This window comes from Canis lupus, chromosome 9, assembly GCF_003254725.2.
Source record: "Canis lupus dingo isolate Sandy chromosome 9, ASM325472v2, whole genome shotgun sequence".
Lineage (NCBI taxonomy): Eukaryota > Metazoa > Chordata > Mammalia > Carnivora > Canidae > Canis > Canis lupus.
The window spans coordinates 35,687,166-35,707,049 of record NC_064251.1 but is presented as its reverse complement, the minus strand read 5'-3'; the positions used below and the strand labels follow the sequence as shown (position 1 = coordinate 35,707,049).

Below are 19,884 nucleotides of genomic sequence, written 5' to 3'. Positions count from 1 at the left end.
AGCAGAAAAAGAAGAAAAAACATATGAACAGAAAATTCATTGAAAAAGAATTATGAATAACTCAAAAACGAAAAGATATTCAGGATGGCTGGGTGGCTCAGCAGTTGAGCATCTGCCTCTGGCTCAGAGCGTGATCCCAGTCCAGGGATTGAGTCCCATATCGGGCTCTTCATGGGGAGCCTGCTTCTCCCTCTGCCTTTGTCTCTGTCTCTCTCTGTGTGTTTCCCATGAACAAATAAATAAAATCTTTAAAAAAGAAATGAAAAGATGTTCAAATTCTCTCATAATAAAATAAATGCCCATTTAAACTACAATTGAGGAATGCCTGGGTGGCTTAGTCAGCTAAGTGTCTGACTCTTGATTTCAGCTTAGTTCATGGTCTCATAGTCCCAAGATTGAGCCTCACATCAGGCTTCATGCTCATCAGAGTCTGCTTGAGATTCTTTCTCCTTCTTTTTCTGCCCTCCCCATGTTCATGCTTTCTCTCTCTTTCAAATAAATAAACAAATAAAATATTTTAAATAAATGAATAAATAAACTACAATTGAGATACTATTTTTTTCACCCAGGAGACTGGTTTAAACAAGTTGATTTCAGGACCCCTGGGTGGCTCAGTGTCTGTTTTGGGCTAGGGTCATGGTCTCAGTGTCCTGGGATTATGCCCCGTATTGGGTTCCCTGCTCAGCGGGGAGGCTACTTCTCCCTCGTCCTCTGTTACTCTCTCTGCTTTTGCTCTCTCTCTTTCTCTGTCAAATAAATAAAGTCTTTAAAAAAATAGTTGATTTCGGGATCCCTGGGTGGCGCAGCGGTTTGGCACCTGCCTTTGGCCCAGGGCGCGATCTTGGAGATCCGGGATCGAATCCCACGTCGGGCTCTCAGTGCATGGAGCCTGCTTCTCCCTCTGCCTATGTCTCTGCCTCTCTCTCTCTCTCTGTGACTATCATAAATAAATTTTAAAAAATTAAAAAAAATAGTTGATTTCATACTATATTGGTGATATGAGACAATAGGCATTCTTATTCATTTCTGCAGGTTATGAAAACTGATGTAACTCTATGGAGCCATTGTAAAATATCTAAAAAATTACACATGCATAAATCCTTTGAACTAACATCTACTTCTAGGAATTTGTCCTTTAAATATACTTTCACTATATATATAATATACATAACATGTATACAGATATTCACTGCACTATTATTTGTAATAATGAAACATTGGAGACTGTTTAAATAAATTGTTTTAAAAACATATTTTAAAATATATTTTAAAATACATTTTTTTAAAAATTTTATTTATTTATGATAGTCACACAGAGAGTGAGAGAGAGAGAGAGGCAGAGACACAGGAGGAGGGAGAAGCAGGCTCCATGCACCGGGAGCCCGACGTGGGATTCGATCCCGGGTCTCCAGGATCGCGCCCTGGGCCAAAGGCAGGCGCCAAACTGCTGCGCCACTCAGGGATCCCTAAAATACATTTTAAAAACGGCATACTATCTAGCCACTAAAAGAGAGGAGAAGACTCAACATACACAAATGTTCCTGTATCTACTGCCGTGTAATATTCCACGTCAAAGTTTAGTGACTTAAAACATATAAATTTGGACAATTATAGAGGGCAGTTAGTAAAAACTGGAGGAGGTGATTGCTACTTCAAATATGAAGACAGCAACATAAAACTTTAGAGAACATGAAGAATCAGGGAAACATGAGACCACCAGAGATCACAATAATCTCATAGTAACTGGCCCCAACTACATGGATTTCTGTTATTTACCCAATAAAGAATTCAAAATAGCTAAAAAAAAAAAAAAAAAAAAAAAGAATTCAAAATAGCTGTTTTAAGGAATCTCGATGAGCTATAAGAAAGCATTGACAATTCAACAAAATCAGGAAAACAATACATGAACAAACCTCATGAGAGGTTTCACAAAGAGATAGAAATCATAAAAGAAATAAAAACAGATTCTGGAACTGAAAAATATAATGAATGAAAGATCTAATAGAGAGCACCAATATCAGAATAGATCCAAAAGAAAAAAAGCACCTTTGAATCAAAAGACAAAAATTTTGAAATTACCCATCAGAGAAGAACAAAGGAAAAAGAATAATAAAGAATGGAGAAAGTCTATGTGATCTATGGAATAACATCAAAAGAAACAATTTATGAATTATTGGAGTTCCAGAAGGAGAAGAGAAGGAGAAAGGGGCAGACAAGTATAGAAAGCTTAAAGAAGTAATGTTGGACACCTGGGTGTCTTAGTTGGTTAAGCATTTGTCTTCAGGTCAGTTCATGATCCTAGGGTCCTGGGATCGAGCCCCACGTTGGGCTCCCTGCTTGGTGGGGAGTCTGCTTCTCCCTCTCCCTCTGCCTCTCCCCCAAGTTTGTGCTCTCTCTCACTCACTTTCTCTCTCTCAAATAAATATTTTTTAACAAGAAAGAACAAAAGAAATAATGTCTGAGAACTTCCCAAATTTGGAGAGAGATTTGGATATCCAAGTTCACGAATTTTATAGGTTTCCCCTAAATTCAATTTAAAGACATCTTCTCTAAGACATATTAAAATAAAACTGTCAAAAAAAATAAATAAAATAAAATAAAACTGTCAAATATCAAAGACAAAGAGAAAATCATAAAAGAAAAATGCCTGTAATTAATACAAGAAAATCCTCATATGGCTTTGAGCAGATTTCTCAGCAGAAACTTTATAGGCCAGAACAGAATAAGATGATATATTTAAAGTCCTTAAAAAAAAAAACCCTGCCAACCAAGAATACTCTACCCAGCAAAACTGTCATTCACAATGAAGGAGAGATAAAGACTTTCCCAGACAAACAAAAGCTGAAGAAGATCACCACTAGATTTCTTTTATAAAAAAATGTTGAAAGGAGTTCTTTAAGCTAAAATAAAACAATGCTAATTTTTTTAAAAAAGATTTTACATATTTATTTGAAAATTTTTTTTTAATTTATTCATGATAGTCACACAGAGAGAGAGAGAGAGAGAGAGAGGCAGAGACATAGGCAGAGGGAGAAGCAGGCTCCATGCACTGGGAGCCCGACGTGGGATTCGATCCCGGGTCTCCAGGATCGTGCCCTGGGCCAAAGGCAGGCGCCAAACCACTGCGCCACCCAGGGACCCAGATTTTACATATTTATTTGAAGAGAGAGAGAGCACACAAGCAGGGAGAGAGGCAGGCAGAGGAAAAAGGAGAAGCAGGCTCCCCACAGAGCAAGAAGTCTGATTCCGGGTTCAATTCCAGAACTCTGGAATCATGATCTGAGCCAAAGGCAGACCCTTAACTGCCTGAGCCACCCAGGTGCCCTGAAATGATGTTAATTAGTAATATGAAAATATACAACACACTGATAAAGGTAAGTATACAGTGAAATTAGAATACTCTGATACTATAATATGGTTGTATGTTAAGCATTTAACTCTAGTATAAAGGTTAAATTTAAAGGACAATGGTATAAAAAATAACTACTGCTACAAAAATTTGTTAATGGTTAGACAATATTAAAAAAGAAATTGTGATAATTAAAAACATAAAAGAGAGAAAGTAAAGGGTAGAATGTATGGTAATGAAGCTAAATTATCAGCATAAAATAGACTCACATATCTATAAAACATTTTATGCAAGCCTCATTGTAACCACCAAGCAAAAACCTACAGTAGATTAACAACGGTAAAGAGATGAGACTCAAAGCATACCACTATATAAAATCATCAATTCACAAGGGAATGAGGCAAAAGAGAAAAAGTAAAATGAGAGAACTAAAAACAGAAAATAAGATGGCACTAGTAAGTCCTTACCTATCAATAATTATTCTAAATTTAAATGAATTAAATTTTCCAATTAAAAGGCATAACGTGGCTGAATGGACCAAAATCACCACCACCACTACCACCACCACCACCAATAAAATTCAATCATATCATGCCTACAAGATACTTCAGCTTTAAGGACACATAGAGGCATAAAGTGAAGAGGTGGAAAGAAGTATTCCATGCAAGTGGAAACCAAAAGAGAGAAGGGATGGGCAGCCCTGGGGGCGCAGCGGTTTAGCGCCACCTGCAGCCCAGGGTGTGGTCCTGGAGACCGTGGATCGAGTCCCACATCAGGCTCCTTGCATGGAGCCTGCTTCTCCCTCTGTCTGTGTCTCTGCCTCTCTCTCTCTCTGTGTTTCTCATGAATAAATAAATTTTTTAAAAATCTTAAAAAAAATAGAGAAGGGAAAGCTATATTTATATCATATAAAATAAACTTTAAGCCCAAACTAACAAGAGATAAATAAGGTCGTTATATAATGATAAAAAGGTCAATTCATCAAGAAAGTAACAATCATAAACATATATGCACCCAACATTGGAGCACCTAAATATATTAAAATGAAACTAACAGATCGGAAGGGAGAAATAGACAATAACACAGTAATAGTAGAGGACTTCAATACCCCTCTGTCAACAATCGTAGACCATCCAGACAGAAAATCAGTAAGGAAATGTTGGAACTAAACTATATCTTAGACAAATGGACCTAATACATACATATATATATATAACATTCCGTCCAACAACAGCAGAATACATCCTCAAGTGCACATAGAACATTCTCCAAAATAAATAAATAAATAAATAAATAAATAAATAAATTTTTAATAATTTTAAAAAACCCATTCTTCAGGATAGATTGTGTTACAACACAAAACAAATATTGGTAAATTGAAGCTGAACATCATGCTAAGTGTCTTTTCTGACCATAATGGTATAAAGCTAGAAATCAATAACAAGAGAAAAACTGGAAATTTACAAACATGTGGAAGTTAAAACACTTTCAATGGGTCAAAAAGAAAAAAATTAAAAATTATCTTAAAACAAATGACAATGGAAACAACAACATACCAACACTTATGTAGCAAAAGCAGCACTTGGGGAAAATTTATAGCATTAAAGAAAACATTAAGAAAACAGATCTCAAACTAACTTTATATCTTAAGGAACTACAAAAACAAATGAAGCCCAAAGTTAGCAGAAAAAAGAAACAACAAAGATGACAGCAGAAATAAATTGAGACCAGAAAAACAATTTAAAAGATCAACAAACTGAAGAGGTACTTTTTGAAAATATAAACATAATTGAAAAACGTTGAGTAGACTAAGGGAAAAAAGAAGATTCAAGTACATAAAATCAGAAACATAAGAGGAGATGTAACAACTAATACCACAGAAAGACAGGATAAGAGGCTACCATGAACAATTACATATCGGGATCCCTGGGTGGCGCAGCAGTTTGGCGCCTGCCTTTGGCCCAGGGCACGATCCTGGAGACCCGGGATCGAATCCCACGTCAGGCTCCCGGTGCATGGGGCCTGCTTCTCCCTCTGCCTGTGTCTCTGCCTCTCTCTCTCTCTCTTCTCTCTCTCTCTCTGTGACTACCATAAAAAAAAAAAAATTTAAACAATTACATATCAACAAACTGGATAACCAAAAAGAAATGGGCAAATTCCTCAAAACATAAAACCTATCAAGACTGATCATAAAGAAATAGAAAATCTGAACAGACTCATAATGAGTAAGATGGGTAAGATTACTGAAGCAGTAATAAAATATCTAATAAGAAAAGCCCAGGACCAGATGGTCTCCCTGGTAAATTCTACCAAACATTAAAGAAAAATTAAAGCCAATCCTTCTCAAACTCTTCCAAAAACTGAAGAAGTGGAAATACTCCCAAACTCAGTTCATAAGACCAGCAGTACCCTTCTACCAAAGTCAGATAAGGACACCACACACAAAAAGGAAATTATAGGCAAATATCCCCAATGAATATGGATGCAAAAACTCTCAACAAAACATTGGCAAATTGAATTCAGTGGAATATTAAAAAGGGTTATACACTACGATCAAAAGGATTTATCCCAGGGTTGTAAGGATGATTCAACACAGGCGAATCAGTAAGTAGAATGAAAGACAAATCATATGATCACATCCATAGCTTCACAAAAAGCATTTGGCAAAATCCAATATCCTTTCATGATAAAATTCCTCGATAAATTAGGTATAAAATGAACATAATGAAGGCCATATATGATAAGCTCAAACATCATACTCAGCAGTGAATTACTGAAAGCTTTTCCTCCAAGATCAGAAACAGCAAAGGGTCCCCTTTGTATTCAACATAGGTAGTACTGGAAGTCCTTACCCAGAATGATGGTTGCCAGGGGCCTGAAGGGATGGGGTAAGGGGTGGGAAGATTTGGGGAGATGTTGATAAAAAGTACAAACTTCCAGTTATAAAATGTCCTGGGAGGGCAGCCCGGGTGGCTCAGCAGTTTAGCGCGCCTTCAGCCCAGGGCCTGATCCTGGAGACCTGGGATCGAGTCCCACGTCGGGCTCCCTGCATGGAGCCTGCTTCTCCCTCTGCCTGTGTCTCTGCCTCTGTGTGTGTGTGTGTGTGTGTCTCATGAATAAATAAATAAAATCTTTAAAAAAAATAAAATAAAATAAAATGTCCTGGGGACCTAATGTACAGCATGGTGATTATAGTTTAAAAGCCTGCAGTATATATACTTGAAAGTTGCTGAGAGTAGATCTTATATTCTAATCACAAAAAAGAAATGGTAATTATATGAGGTGAGGGAAGAGTTAACTATCCTACTATGGTAATCATTTTGTAGTATGTAAGTAAATCAAATTAACAGATTGTACACCTTACATTTACACGTTATAGGTTAATTACATTTCAATAAAGCTGGAAAAAAATACAAGCTTGCCAAGATTGATACTGGCTTTTGAAAGAATGCTAATAACTTTTCAGTTGCTAAGAGTCTTTTTATACATAAAAAATACTTCTACTATTCTAAAGTATTTTGAAGATCTAAAGACAGAACTCTAATTGTAGCTTTTATGCAACGTTGCCATTATTTTTCCCCGAAGCTACTGCCAAAAAGTAGGATAGGGCATATGAGTACTATACTCTGCCTGTGAATCTGATTGCAACAGGATTTAGAAGAAGAAATGATAAATGCGTGCCACTTAAAGGTATTGTGAAAGAAAACTGCAATGTTTTATGACAAAATGGATTAACCAAAATAGGAAAGATTTAAGTTAAATGGAAAAAATAGCCTCTCTTAATTTGCCTTGATTCAGTAGTGCATATTTGCTGTTTTTTATGGCTGTCCAGCATTCTTGCCTTCTTGCTGTCTATTAGTAGCTCAATCTTCCTTTGGATGAAATTCCATGTTGTGTGCTTTGTTAATGTGTTAATGGATTTCAGATTTAGAGGATATTTAATCAACCACCTAATCCTCTTTATTCTACCTTTTGTAATTCTCAATTCCACCCTTTCCCTTCATTCCACATCATTGCCTTAGATCAAGCCTTTGCCATTTTTCTATCTGTATACCTACCATTCCACTGTTCTCCTGTGGAATGCTCTTTCTAAATCTAAATCTGCATAATACTTCTTCAAGGTCCCTGCCTAATGCTATAATTAATTTTTTTAAGATTTTATTTATGTATTCATAGAGACGCACGGAGAGAGAGGCAGAGACAGAAGCACGCTCCATGCAGAGAGCCCGACGTGGGACTCGATCCCGTGTCTCCAGGATCACGCCCTGGGCTGAAGGTGGCGCTAAATGGCTGAGCCACCCAGGCTGCCCTATAATTAATTCTTAAGAACAAAATCCAAACTCTTCTGTGTAACATACAAGGCCCTTAACCATGTGATACTTTTAGTTTCATCTCTAGACATTCCCCACTGTATATAACCTATGTGCCTGGTACCCTAAATATTTCCTCATCTCTCATATAGGGCTGCTTTGATGAAAACCCATCCTTGCTTATATGTTATATTTCGGTTATCTGGAGCAACAAGTGGTTCAGTGTCAAAGGGAAGGAGAACGCAGGGCACCATGCTATCCAGACAGATTAGAAACCCGCATTGCCATCTTTTAAGGGCTATTTTATCAATAGGAGATGCATCATAGTGGTTAAATTATTATTCATACTAATTATTGCTCCAGTCCTAAATACTGTGCCAGGTACTGACAACAATTAAACACCACTAAAAACATAGATTGCGGGAAATCATGGATCTGATAGATGATAATCGTCTCTCATTCGTATACATTTCAGCGTTCTTCAATAATTTTACTCAAGGTAAGCCATCTGTATGAGCTCAAATTACTACAGCTTAGTACTTATAAATTACGGATAAATACATGAGAGCCATTTTTTGCTTTGTCAAAGCAAATTATATGAAAAAAGAAAGCACCATATACAGATATCAATTAAATGGGCAATGTAATAGTAAATCATTATACTCTGATAAAAGAGAAGAAAATGTAGTTAATATATAAGCAAATAACATTAACGATGAACATGAAACAATATTTTCTCATCAGGGTGGCACTGAGTAAAATGAAATGATGAAATAAGGAAACTTACTGCATAAATGTTTATAATGGGATAAATTCCTATATGTAATATAAAGTCAGATGAAGTGGGACTAAACTGAAAAGCAAATACTTAAATTAAAACATAATAAAGAAACTTCTGTTGAAAGATCTTTATAAGAATGGAATACTGAGCATGTTACAGACTCTGACTGGATGGACAATTACCCATCTAAGATGACTTAATTATGGTTCTGCCTAGAGGCATGAGGCTCAGTTGATGATCTCTATGATGAGATTTTATCGTTCTATTGAAAAAAATATAAAACCTTCATAATTCTAAATTTAAATTTATGATGAAGCATGAAGTGGAATGCATTCATGTGAAGATCAAATTGTTGATTTACAGATATGAGATCAATATATTACCTGGATTTTATGGAATCTAGGTTCTATGTGGCCTTTATAGAATATTTATCTATAAAATGCCTGATATTAAAAGAATTCTAAAAAATAAAAATAAAATAATAAAATAATTATAAATTTGATGGTTCTTATCAACCCAACGCTTCCTTCACTTAAACTATACTATATTATATTAATATAGGAACACATAGGGATCCCTGGGTGGCGCAGCGGTTTGGTGCCTGCCTTTGGCCCAGGGCGCGATCCTGGAGACCCGGGATCGAATCCCACGTCGGGCTCCCGGTGCATGGAGCCTGCTTCTCCCTCTGCCTATGTCTCTGCCTCTCTCTCTCTCTGTGACTATCATAAATAAATAAAAATTAAAAAAAAAAAAAGGAACACATATAAATTATTTATGTTGGTCTTTTACACCTAGATATGATATTATTAATTTACACAACTACCCTTTCCAATAAGGCTGAGTGTACGGGTAAAATCAGAATTCCCCATTATTCATTTCATTTATATGATTATTTGATGCACTCAACTAGGTAATCATTTATAAGTCAATTTCAGATGAAAAAATATTCTTAATCATTACATTGCTATAAACAATGGAAACAGCAAAGAGTCAAAAGAAGTAAAAAAATTGTTTTATGGGCATTTATTTATGGTATTAAAATGCTGGCACAAATGGGTCTGTTTAAGAATCATAAAAATGATACATACACAGTTCATAGAGAATATACCAAAAATATATTGTGTGAAATAGCATTGTGGTATATTTCTTCCCAGTCAGATATGTTTTTACATAAATGTTACTTACACTCTTTAAAAGGTGTGATTAAAATTCAAGAACCAAAAAAAAAAATAAATAAATAAAAATAAAATAAAATAAAATTCAAGAACCAAGAAATATCTGCTTGTTCAATTAATTCATTCATTCCTGAGCATAAACCTGTAATTGCCTGCCCCCCACCCCAATACATACATTGCACAATATGTGTGTCTGAGCTGTATTTCCTCACTATATTTTGTTCTCTTGCCCTCTGGAAATTGTCTCTTGTTTATTCTTCCAGAACTCACCCCTCAGGTCCTCCTCAGAACAAATATATTTCATAAGCAATTTTAAGTTCCACCCTCTCCACTCTGGGCTCTGTCTAGCTGTTGACCTTGACAGAGAGGTGAGATAAGAGGGTGTGATAGCTACCTCTTCTGCAGCATGCAACAATGGCTAGGAGTTGATAGGATGAACTTGTTACCCAAGGTTAAAAATTTAGAAGTTTCAAGCAAGTGCAGGGCAAAAGAACAAAGCTCTTTTCTTTTACTTTCTTTTGGACAGCTCTAAGGATTTTTGAGAGTATAGGAAGGTTTTTTTACACCCTTCAACTTAAATAGATGACATTCCACTGAAGTGTCTTTGAAATCAGGGTTCAATAGAAGACACCAAGCCATTGGTGCATTATAGCATCTAATAATTGTTACTAATCACAATTAAAGTATAGAAGTGTTGGAAAGATTTACTCTATATGCTTATGCATATAACCAGTTTATTGAAAAGTTTAATCTCAAATTTGAAACTTTTTTTTCTCTCATGGGTCCAGCTGTACTATGTTGAATCTCTTTCTTCCCTTTAACATCTTGGTCAAATTCTATACCTTTCTGATCCCTTTTGAGGATTAAAAGTTTATCCCTTAAAACAAACAACTAAGTCTGGAAAAAATGTATTTAGAAACATGCAATATGGGGTGGCCCCGATGGCTTAGTGGTTTAGTGCTGCCTTCAGCCCAGGGCATGATCCTGGAGGTCCAAGATCAAGTCCCACATCAGACTCCCTGCATGGAGTCTGTTTCTCCCTCTGCCTGTGTCTGTGCCTCTCTGTTTCTAATAAATAAAATATTAAAAAAAAAGAAACATGCAATATTTGGGACATACTTATACTGAGAAGTTATTCAATGTTCATCTGAAATTCAAATTTAATTGGATGTCCTGTATTTTTATTTGCAAATCTGGTAACCCCAGTGCTTTTTTTTTTTTAAGATTTTATGTATTTATTCATGAGAGATACAGAGAGAGAAGCAGTGACATAGAAAGAGGGAGAAGCAGGCTCCTTGCAGGGAGCCTGATGCAGGACTTGATCCCAGGACCCTGGGGTCACACCCTCTGCCAAAGGCAGATGCTCAACCCCTAAGCCACCCAGATGTCCCATGGTAACCCTAATTTTAACTTAGTTTCTTTCTCATCCCCCCTTCCTTCCCAGAGAAGGCTTGACCCAAAGCTGAAAGGATGGGGTGGGAAGGAGGAATCATCTGCTTTACTTCTGTCTCCTCACCTTTCTGTTTCTACTCCCCTGCTGCTGGTAGTACCTGGAAGGGTGAAAACAGCAAACTTCCCTTTCTCTAATTGGGTATGGAAGTGACTTGTCACTATTTCTCTGGTAAATGCTAACTGGTCAAGGATACTGTGTTAGTACAAGTTGTCCAAGAAGTAGATACTGCAACAGAGTTAGGAGTACAAGATATAAAGAGTAATGCCTACAAAAGATAAAGGATAGGGTCGGGGAAACAAAATCAGAAAGGGATAATCTCAGAATGTGATGCAGGTCTGACAAAGTCTCAATCAACCAAGAAGGAGCTATGAAGCAAAGACTGCACAGTAGAGGAGTCTTGCACCAAGCAGAAGAGGCCAGGCCTTATTCGCCTACTGTGTTTTGTCACTAAGGGCTACCCAGAAAAAGCATAGGCCCTAGCTCAAATTCTGCATCTAATCCTGGAGATGTTGCAGCTGGAGGTGGTCAGCTAACTGCACTTCCTGCAGTTGAAAAGCAAGTTCTTTCTTGAATGGAAATCTGGGTAGCTCACCACCATGACCACCAAAGTATCTTCTATGTGAAAGGTGTTCAATTGTCTACTTCTTCCTATGGCTACTGTGTGGTTTCTTGGGGCGTGTGATGGGGCCTCACCACAACTCAGTTCTCAGTCTTGAGAGGTCTGGTTCTAGCTTCACTTTTACCACGTCTGTGCTTGTCTCCTTTAGCCTTTCATTGTTGGGGTACCTTCAGTCAGTGAGAAGCTCTGTTGGACAGGTAGTTGCTTTCTATACCTCCCAACCCCTGAGAAAGGCTGACATCCTTGTTCTAATACAAGAGAATGTAGGCTGCTCCACCAAGCCCAGTCTTTGTCTCTCCATTTCTTTCATATTTACTCTTCCCTTGCTCAGACAGGTGATAGATCAGATGTGCCACCTAAACAGAGGTGTGGACATCTGCGATACCAAAATGCCAGTCACTCCTTCTTGCAGGCACTTCCCTCAAAACACAGTTTACAAGAGATCCTCTAAGGATCTCCCATATAACTTGACTTCCTATGGGGAAGGGCAGGACTCACACTTCACGAACACCACATTCCACACAAGGTCCAAGGCTCTCACTTCTCTTTTGTTCCCAAGAGAGCACAGTTGTATTTTCTTGAATAAGTGACAAAAGGGTAGAGTTTGAGTACATATTCAGGATTATATGTAGCCTACATGTAAACTTATATGAAAGTCATTCTTTGTGCATATTGTAGTAAAAAAAAAAAAGAATTGAAAACTACTGTTTCAGTATGGAGGTTCCTCAGAAAGTTATAACAGAACTATCCTACAACTCAGCAATTGTATTACTAGGTATTAACTCAAAGGATACAAAAATAGTGATTTGAAGGGGCACATACACCTCGATTTTTATGGCAGCATTATCCACAATACCCAAATCATGGATAGAGCCCAAATGTCCATTGACTGATGAATGGATCAAGAAAATGTGACACTGACACACACATACACACACACACACACACACACACACACACAGGAATATTACTCAGCCATCAAAAAGAATGAAATCTTGCCATTTGCAGTGACATGGATGGAACCAGAGGGTATTATGCTAAGCGAAATAAGTCAGTCAGAGAAAGACAAATACACAATTTCACTCATATGTGGCATTTAAGAAACAACATACATGAACATAGGAGAAGGGAAGGAAAAATAAAACAAGAGGAAAACAAAGAGGGAGGTAAACAATAAGAGATCTTGAATGTAGAGAACTGAGGAATACTGGAGGGGAGGTATGTGGGAGGATGGGCTAAATGGGTGATGGACAATAAGGAGGACACTTGTTCAGATGAGCACTGGATATTATATATAAGTGATGAATCACTAAATTCTACCCCTGAAACCAATACTATACTATATGTTAACTAACTTGAATTAAAAAAAAAATAGTACCATTTTTAAAAACTACTGTTTCAGAGACAAGACATATAAATAGATCAGGGAGGGCAGCCCTGGTGACTCAGCAGTTTAGCGCCACCTTCAGTCCAGGGTGTAATCCTGGAGACCCAGGATCGAGTCCCACGTTGGGCTCCCTGCATGGAGCCTGTTTCTCCCTCTGCCTGTGTTCTTTCTCTCTCTGTGTATCTCTCATGAATAAATAAGTAAAATCTTAAAAAAAATTTTTTTAAATAAATAAATAGATCAGGGAAACAGTTAAAATTGGATCATAAGTTAAAAAAAATTAAAGGATCATAAGTACTCTCTTAAGCTTTTAGGGAACAAATAGATAAGCAAAGTAGTTTATTAGAATAGAGGATATTTGTAATTTGCTTCTCCAGCATTTCTTTCTTTTCCAAGTCATGGCTTAGGATTACTGCATAAAGCTGCATAGGTTGTACACTGAAAAATTCCAAGGGGGTGCTAATCACATTGCAGACAGTGTGAATGCTGACCTTTGGAGTTGTGCAGTGCACAACCTGCACAACATTCACAGTAGACCTAGTCATAGCCCTAATTTTCCTTTGTGATTCATTGCTCACCCTTTCACAATCGACATGATCTGACAGGATACTACCACAGGGCCTAGAGTTAAAGCACATACCAAGTTTAATGCATCCCATTCCCCTGGCCTATGGTGGGCACAGGAACTAAACCTCAACTAGTCCAATCACAGTGGACTCAGGACTCTTGACAGGAATGTACATTCTCATGACATAATTCTCCAAATGAAAACCCTCTTTTTTCACTAAACAATAGTAACTAATGAAAACAGCAACTAACAAGAAAATGTGTCAAAATGAAGGACTTTTCTTCTAAGCAATTATAATGGTATCTTCATTAACATAATGACTTTTTAAAATATTTTATTTATTTATTCACAAGAGACACAGAGAGAGAGAGGCAGAGACATAGGCAGTGGGAGAAGCAGGCTCCATGCAGGGACCCCCAATGTGGGACTCGATCCTGGAATCCTGGGATGACCCATAATGACTCTCTTATCTAATCTCTCTCTTTAAGATTTTATTTATTCATGAGAGACACATACAGAGAGAGAGAGGCAGAGACACAGGCAGAGAGAGAGGCAGGCTCCATGCCGGGAGCCCAATGTGGGACCCGATCCTGGAACTGCAGGATCAGGCCCTGAGCCAAAGGTAGATGCTCAACTGCTGAGCCACCCAGGAGTCCTCTCTTATCTGATCTCTATTGTGCCTACTTGACACCACTGAGATTGGGTTACAAAGGATCTGGTAAATATGGTCTTAGAAGAAAGGTTTCTCTGACCAAAATGAAAACAAAACTGGCATTGCTACAATTTCTAAGTAACCAGTCAAAGCTAAAACAAATAGACAGTTATGTATCAGAGATAGTGAGTTCACATCACTGCAGGTGATCAAATGTAGGCTGGGTGATTGCTTATTAAAGCACATAGTAAAAAAAAAAAAAAAAAAAAAGCACATAGTAGAGGAGATTCAAATATCGACTGGGGTTTAAACTATTATATTGCCAAGGTAATGTCTTCAATGTGGTCTTTTAAATAGTAAAGATATTCAAACATATGCACACAAACAGAAACATGATATTCTGAGAATTAAATAGATTGTGTTATCAATCTATCTCCAAAATTTTTTGGAAGAACAAGGGTGTGAAGATGCTTTTCTTTGCAGGGTATCATTCAACTGAACTGTGATGCCAGTATGTCAAGATTATGAACCACTTTCTTGGGTGATTTTTCTTCACAATTTTGTTGAAATAGTTTACTTCTTTGTGTATTATGTTATTTTTATGTTACTAATTTTAAATTTTATGAAGTCGTCCTCCATATATTTTCCCCATATAGCTATCTAAAAAGCAAATACACAACACAATGACTAATTTTTTTTGTCATTTATGTCTTTTGCTTCACTAACTTATTTATAGATTTATAATTTATTGACTTTCACAGTTTGAAAATTAATGCTAAATCAATACTTTGTATAAATTTAATATGATTTTGCTGTAAATTATTTTGCAATAGGTTGTTTGACCGATGTGATGTAAAACTCTATTGTATATAAATGAAAACATTAAGCAAGTTGAAGGCATAAAATCAGCTAGCACCCTAGTATAGCAGCTTGTGAGTGAGAAACTATATAGCATTTTTATGTAGCATATGGGAAAACTATGCAGCATGGGGGTTTTGAGTATTAATTCTACAGTTGTACTAAATCTAACATGTCAGTCTCTATCTACATTCCAGCCAGATTTAACGTGCTATGTTTTTGCTGTTGCATTGAATGCTGAATTATCTAAGATGGTGGTGTTTGAGGGAGCCCATCTTCATAAAGCAAGTCTAGACAACTTAGCATCTATACATGGAAATCATTTTAACTACCAAGTATTCTAAAATGTTGTTTTCTTACAAATTTAGGACCCCTTCCAAATAAAGTATGTATTTTAATTCTACCCTGGTATGGTTAAAGCATTTACTTTCTATGTAATGTGTAATTAGCATCATGGACAATGATACCTTTTTTCTAGGCATGATGTTTGGAAGGCAGCCTATAGTTTTTTAGATACAAGAAGGATATTACACTTCTAAACATTATAGTAAGACACTGAGAACATATTTAGATCTTTATAGATTTAAGACCTTAACTCAGGAGTGTAAAAAATTAACTTTATTTTTATATCAGTAGGCTTAATTTCTATTTTGAGCCTCCATTCCACCCAATAACAACTTAATCTCAGTAAATGTCCCCCTCCTTCCTTTTCCTGGGCTGCACTTAAGTTCCAGAGTTGAACATGATGTTGAGGCCTCTGGGTAGCATCTATTTAAGCTGCCATGTGTTCATTCCTACCTGTGCCCTGCTAGGTATTGGGATGCCTGATTGGTCCTGGCAGTAGAGCCTTTTTGAGTCTGCTGGTCTTTTCAATAAGGTGGGCTCTCTCTCAGGCTTACTGCCTACACATTTCATGTATATACTCATGAACACTCTTTCTTTGTGCCCACATCCTGCTGGGCCCATAAACATTTTATTAGTCCAGAGTGGAGTAAGCAGACTCACTCTTCATCTATTCTTCCAAATCCTCTGATGACGGCATGAATTCTATACCTTGAATCTTTTAGGCCTTGGGTTTTATAACTCCAAAGTTCAGGTTCTTGTAACTCAAAAGCTTTTCACTTGTATTATCCTTTCCTCAAGGAAATAAATGCTGATGATTGCAGAGGAGTGGGAAGTAGGTAGAAGGGAGTATTGTTTCACCACTTAAGTATGTTTCATTCTGTTGCTCCTTTGAACTCCTTTCACAACTTAATTTAAAAAACAAAACCCAAACAAAACCGTTTTTTCGTTACTACTTCAAGTTTACCATGGATACAACTAGATTTATATCAGATTGAATTAAGTGTGGAATTTGAGAAAATTGATAGCTGTTTGTTTTTTCTGACATAGTTTAAAATTCTGGAGGAAGAAAATTCAATAATAGCAAACTTCTACTAGCTATCATTTATTGAATACATAGCATATGCTAGGTGCTACGCTATAAACACCTGCATGTGTTTCCTAATTTAATTTTTATAGCAATCTTATGAAATTACTTGAGAAAACTGAGGCACAAAGAGGTGAACTAGCTTGCTCAAGGTCACACACAGAACCATATAATACTACCATGTTTTATTACATCCGTGCGGAGTAAGGATAGAATCTGGTAAGTGTTATTACTTTCTCCATTAAAACATGAAAGTCCAGAAAGAAGTGCTCTTTCAGGGGATCCCTGGTGGCTCAGCGGTTTCGTGCCTGCCTTTGGCCCAGGGTGCGATCCTGGAGTCCCGGGTTCGAGTCCCACGTCAGGCTCCCGGCATGGAGCCTGCTTCTTCCTCTGCCTCTCTCTCTCTGTGTCTATCATAAATAAATAAAAATAAATCTTTAAAAAAAAAAAAGAAGAAGTGCTCTTTCAAACAAGAAAAGCCAAGAACTCTTTAGTATGGCTCTCTGGATCCTGGTTCCTACAGCTTATATGAACCAGCTTATATGGTTATATGAACCAGGACCTACTATGTGAATAGAGTAAGTTGGTTGAACTACTTTTTCTTTTCTTCTTTTTTAAGATTGTATTTCTTTATTCATGACAGAAACAGAGAGAGAGGCAGAGACATAGGCAGAGAGAGAAGCAGTCTCCCTACCGAGAGCCTGATACAGAACTCAATCACAGAACCCCAGGATCATGACCTGGGCCAAAGGCAGATGCTCAACCCCCAAGCCACCCAGGTACCCCTGGTTGAACTACTTATAACAATTTCCAAGGTCAATTTGCAACATACAAAATTATATACATGAGGAAAGCTACAGAACTCTGATGAAAGAAATCAAAGAACTAAATACATGGAGAGATAGTTCATGTTCATAAGTAGAAAAACTCAGTGTTGTCAAGATGCCAGTTCTTTCCAGCCTGATATATACATTAATCAATCCCAGTCAAAACCCTAGGAAATTATTTTGTAGATACTGACAAACTAATTCTAAGCTGATATGTAGAGGGAAAAGGCACAGAATAGCCAATTCAATGTTAAAAGAGGAAACAGGAGTGCCTGGGTGGCTTAGGCAGTTGAGCATCTGACTCTTGATTTTGGCTCAGGTCATGGTTTTGGAGTGAGACTGAGCCCCACATCAGGCTCCTTGATTGGCAGGGAGTCTGCTTAAGATTCTCTCTCTCTCTCTCCTCTTCTGCCCCTTCCCACCCCACTCTCTATCTCTCTCTCTCACACACACACACTTAAAAAAAAAGAGAGAGAGAGAGAAGGATACAGTCAGAAGACTGATACTACATGACTTCAAGACTTACTATAAAGCTACGGGAATCAAGACAGTGTGGTATATACAAAAGTCTAGACAAATATATCAATCACACAGAATACAGAGCCCAGAAATAGTCTGCTGATAATAATAATAGTAAATAATAATAAAATAAATACAGCCAACTGATTTTTTACAAAGGAACAAAATACATTGGACAAAAGACAGTCTTTTCAACAAATGGTGCTAGAACAACTGTATATCCACATGCAAAAAAAATATATATGAATATAGGGCAGCCTCCGTGGTGCAGTGGTTTAGCGCCGCCTGCAGCCTGGGGTGTGATCCTGGAGACCCGGGATCGAGTCCCACGTCGGGCTCCCTGCATGGAGCCTGCTTCTCCCTCTGCCTGTGTCTCTGCCTCTCTCTCTGCGTGTGTGTCTCTATGAATAAATAAATATTTTTTTAAAAATATGAATATAGACACTTACCTTACACCCTTCCCCAAATTAACTCAAAATGGATCACAGACCTAAATATAAAACACAAAACTATAAAACTCTTAGAATATAACATAGGAAAAAAGCTAGAGGACCTTGGTTTTGGTGGTGACTTTTTAGTTGCAAGATCAAAGCGATGATCCAAGAAAGAAAAAAAAAATTTAAGGTTTTATTTATTTATTCATGAGAGACACACAGAAAGAGGCAGAGACATAGGCGGAAGGAGAAGCAGACTCCCTGCAGGGAGCCTGATGTGGGACTCGATTCCTGGAGCCTGGGATCATGACCTGAGCCAAAGGCAGACATTCAACCACTGAGCCACCCAGGTGCCCCAAAAGAAAAAATTGATAAGCTGGACTTCATTAAAATTAAACATTTCTGCTCTGCAAAAGACATTGTCAAGAGAATGAAAAGTTAAGCCATACACTGAGAGGAAGTATTTGCTAAAGAGATATCAGATAAAGGACTGTTATCCAAAATACATAAAGAACTATTAAAATTCAACAATAAGAAAATAAACAACCCAATTTAAAAATGGGCCAAAGATCGTATCAGACACCTCACCAAAGAAGATATACACATTCAAATAAGCATATGAAAAGATGTTCTGCATCATATGTCATCAGAGAAATGCAAATTAAAACAAGATACCACTATACAATCATTAGAATGGCAAAATCCACAACATTGATATCAAATGCTGGCAATGATGTGGAGCAACAAGAACTCTCATTCATTGCTTTTGGGATTACAAAATGGTATAGCCACTTTGGAAGGTAGTCCAGCAATTTCTAACAAAACTAAACAACCCATACCAAACAATCCAGTAACTGAGCTCCATGATATGTACCCAAAGGAGTTTTGTGTGTTAAGTGTACACAAAAACCCTCAACATGGATGTTTATAGTATAATTGCCAAAACTTGGAGGGAACCAAGATGTCCTTCAGTAGGTGAATGGATAAATAAATTGTGGAACTTCAGACAATGGAATAGTATTCAGCCATGAAAAGACATGGAGGAAATTTTAAATGAATACTACTAAGTGAAAGAAGCCAATCTTCAGACTACATACTGTACAATTCCAACCATATGACATTCTGGAAAAGGAAATATATTGAGACAGTAAAAAGATCAGTGTTTGTCAGGGTTTAGGAGGGAGGGAGAAATGAATGGATAGAGCACAGAGAATTTTTAGGTCAGTGAAGCTACTTTATATGATACTGTAATGGTGGATACATGTCATTACACATTTGTCTATACTCATAGAATATGCAACAAGAGTGATCTGTAATATAAACTATGGACTCTGGATAATAATGATGTGTCAGTGTAGGTTCATCAATTATAATAAATGTACCACTCTATAGACAAATATTGATAACGGGGAAGAATAACCACATGTGGGGACAGGGGGTACATGAAAATTCTCTGTACCTTCCTCTCAGTTTTGCTGTGAACTTAAAACTGCTCTGAAAAATAGTCTGTTTTATATTTCAAA

General features: G+C 37.2%; 1 protein-coding gene across 37 annotated transcripts in view; it reads right to left on the bottom strand.

Annotated features, from left to right (window-relative positions):
• Positions 1-19,884, bottom strand: part of RPS6KB1 (ribosomal protein S6 kinase B1) — a 202,166-nt gene that overhangs the window by 77,639 nt on the left and 104,643 nt on the right. For 15 of the 37 annotated variants that reach the window (XR_007412978.1, XR_007412977.1, XR_007412979.1 and 12 more), the window contains one exon: positions 10,825-18,328. The exons of 18 other annotated variants lie outside the window; for them this stretch is intronic. The gene's annotated coding sequence lies outside the window, so the exon portion shown is untranslated. Of the gene's footprint in view, positions 1-10,824; positions 18,329-19,884 lie in introns of those variants that run through there. 4 more of the 37 variants (XR_007412982.1, XR_007412985.1, XR_007412994.1 and 1 more) reach the window with 1 other exon arrangement.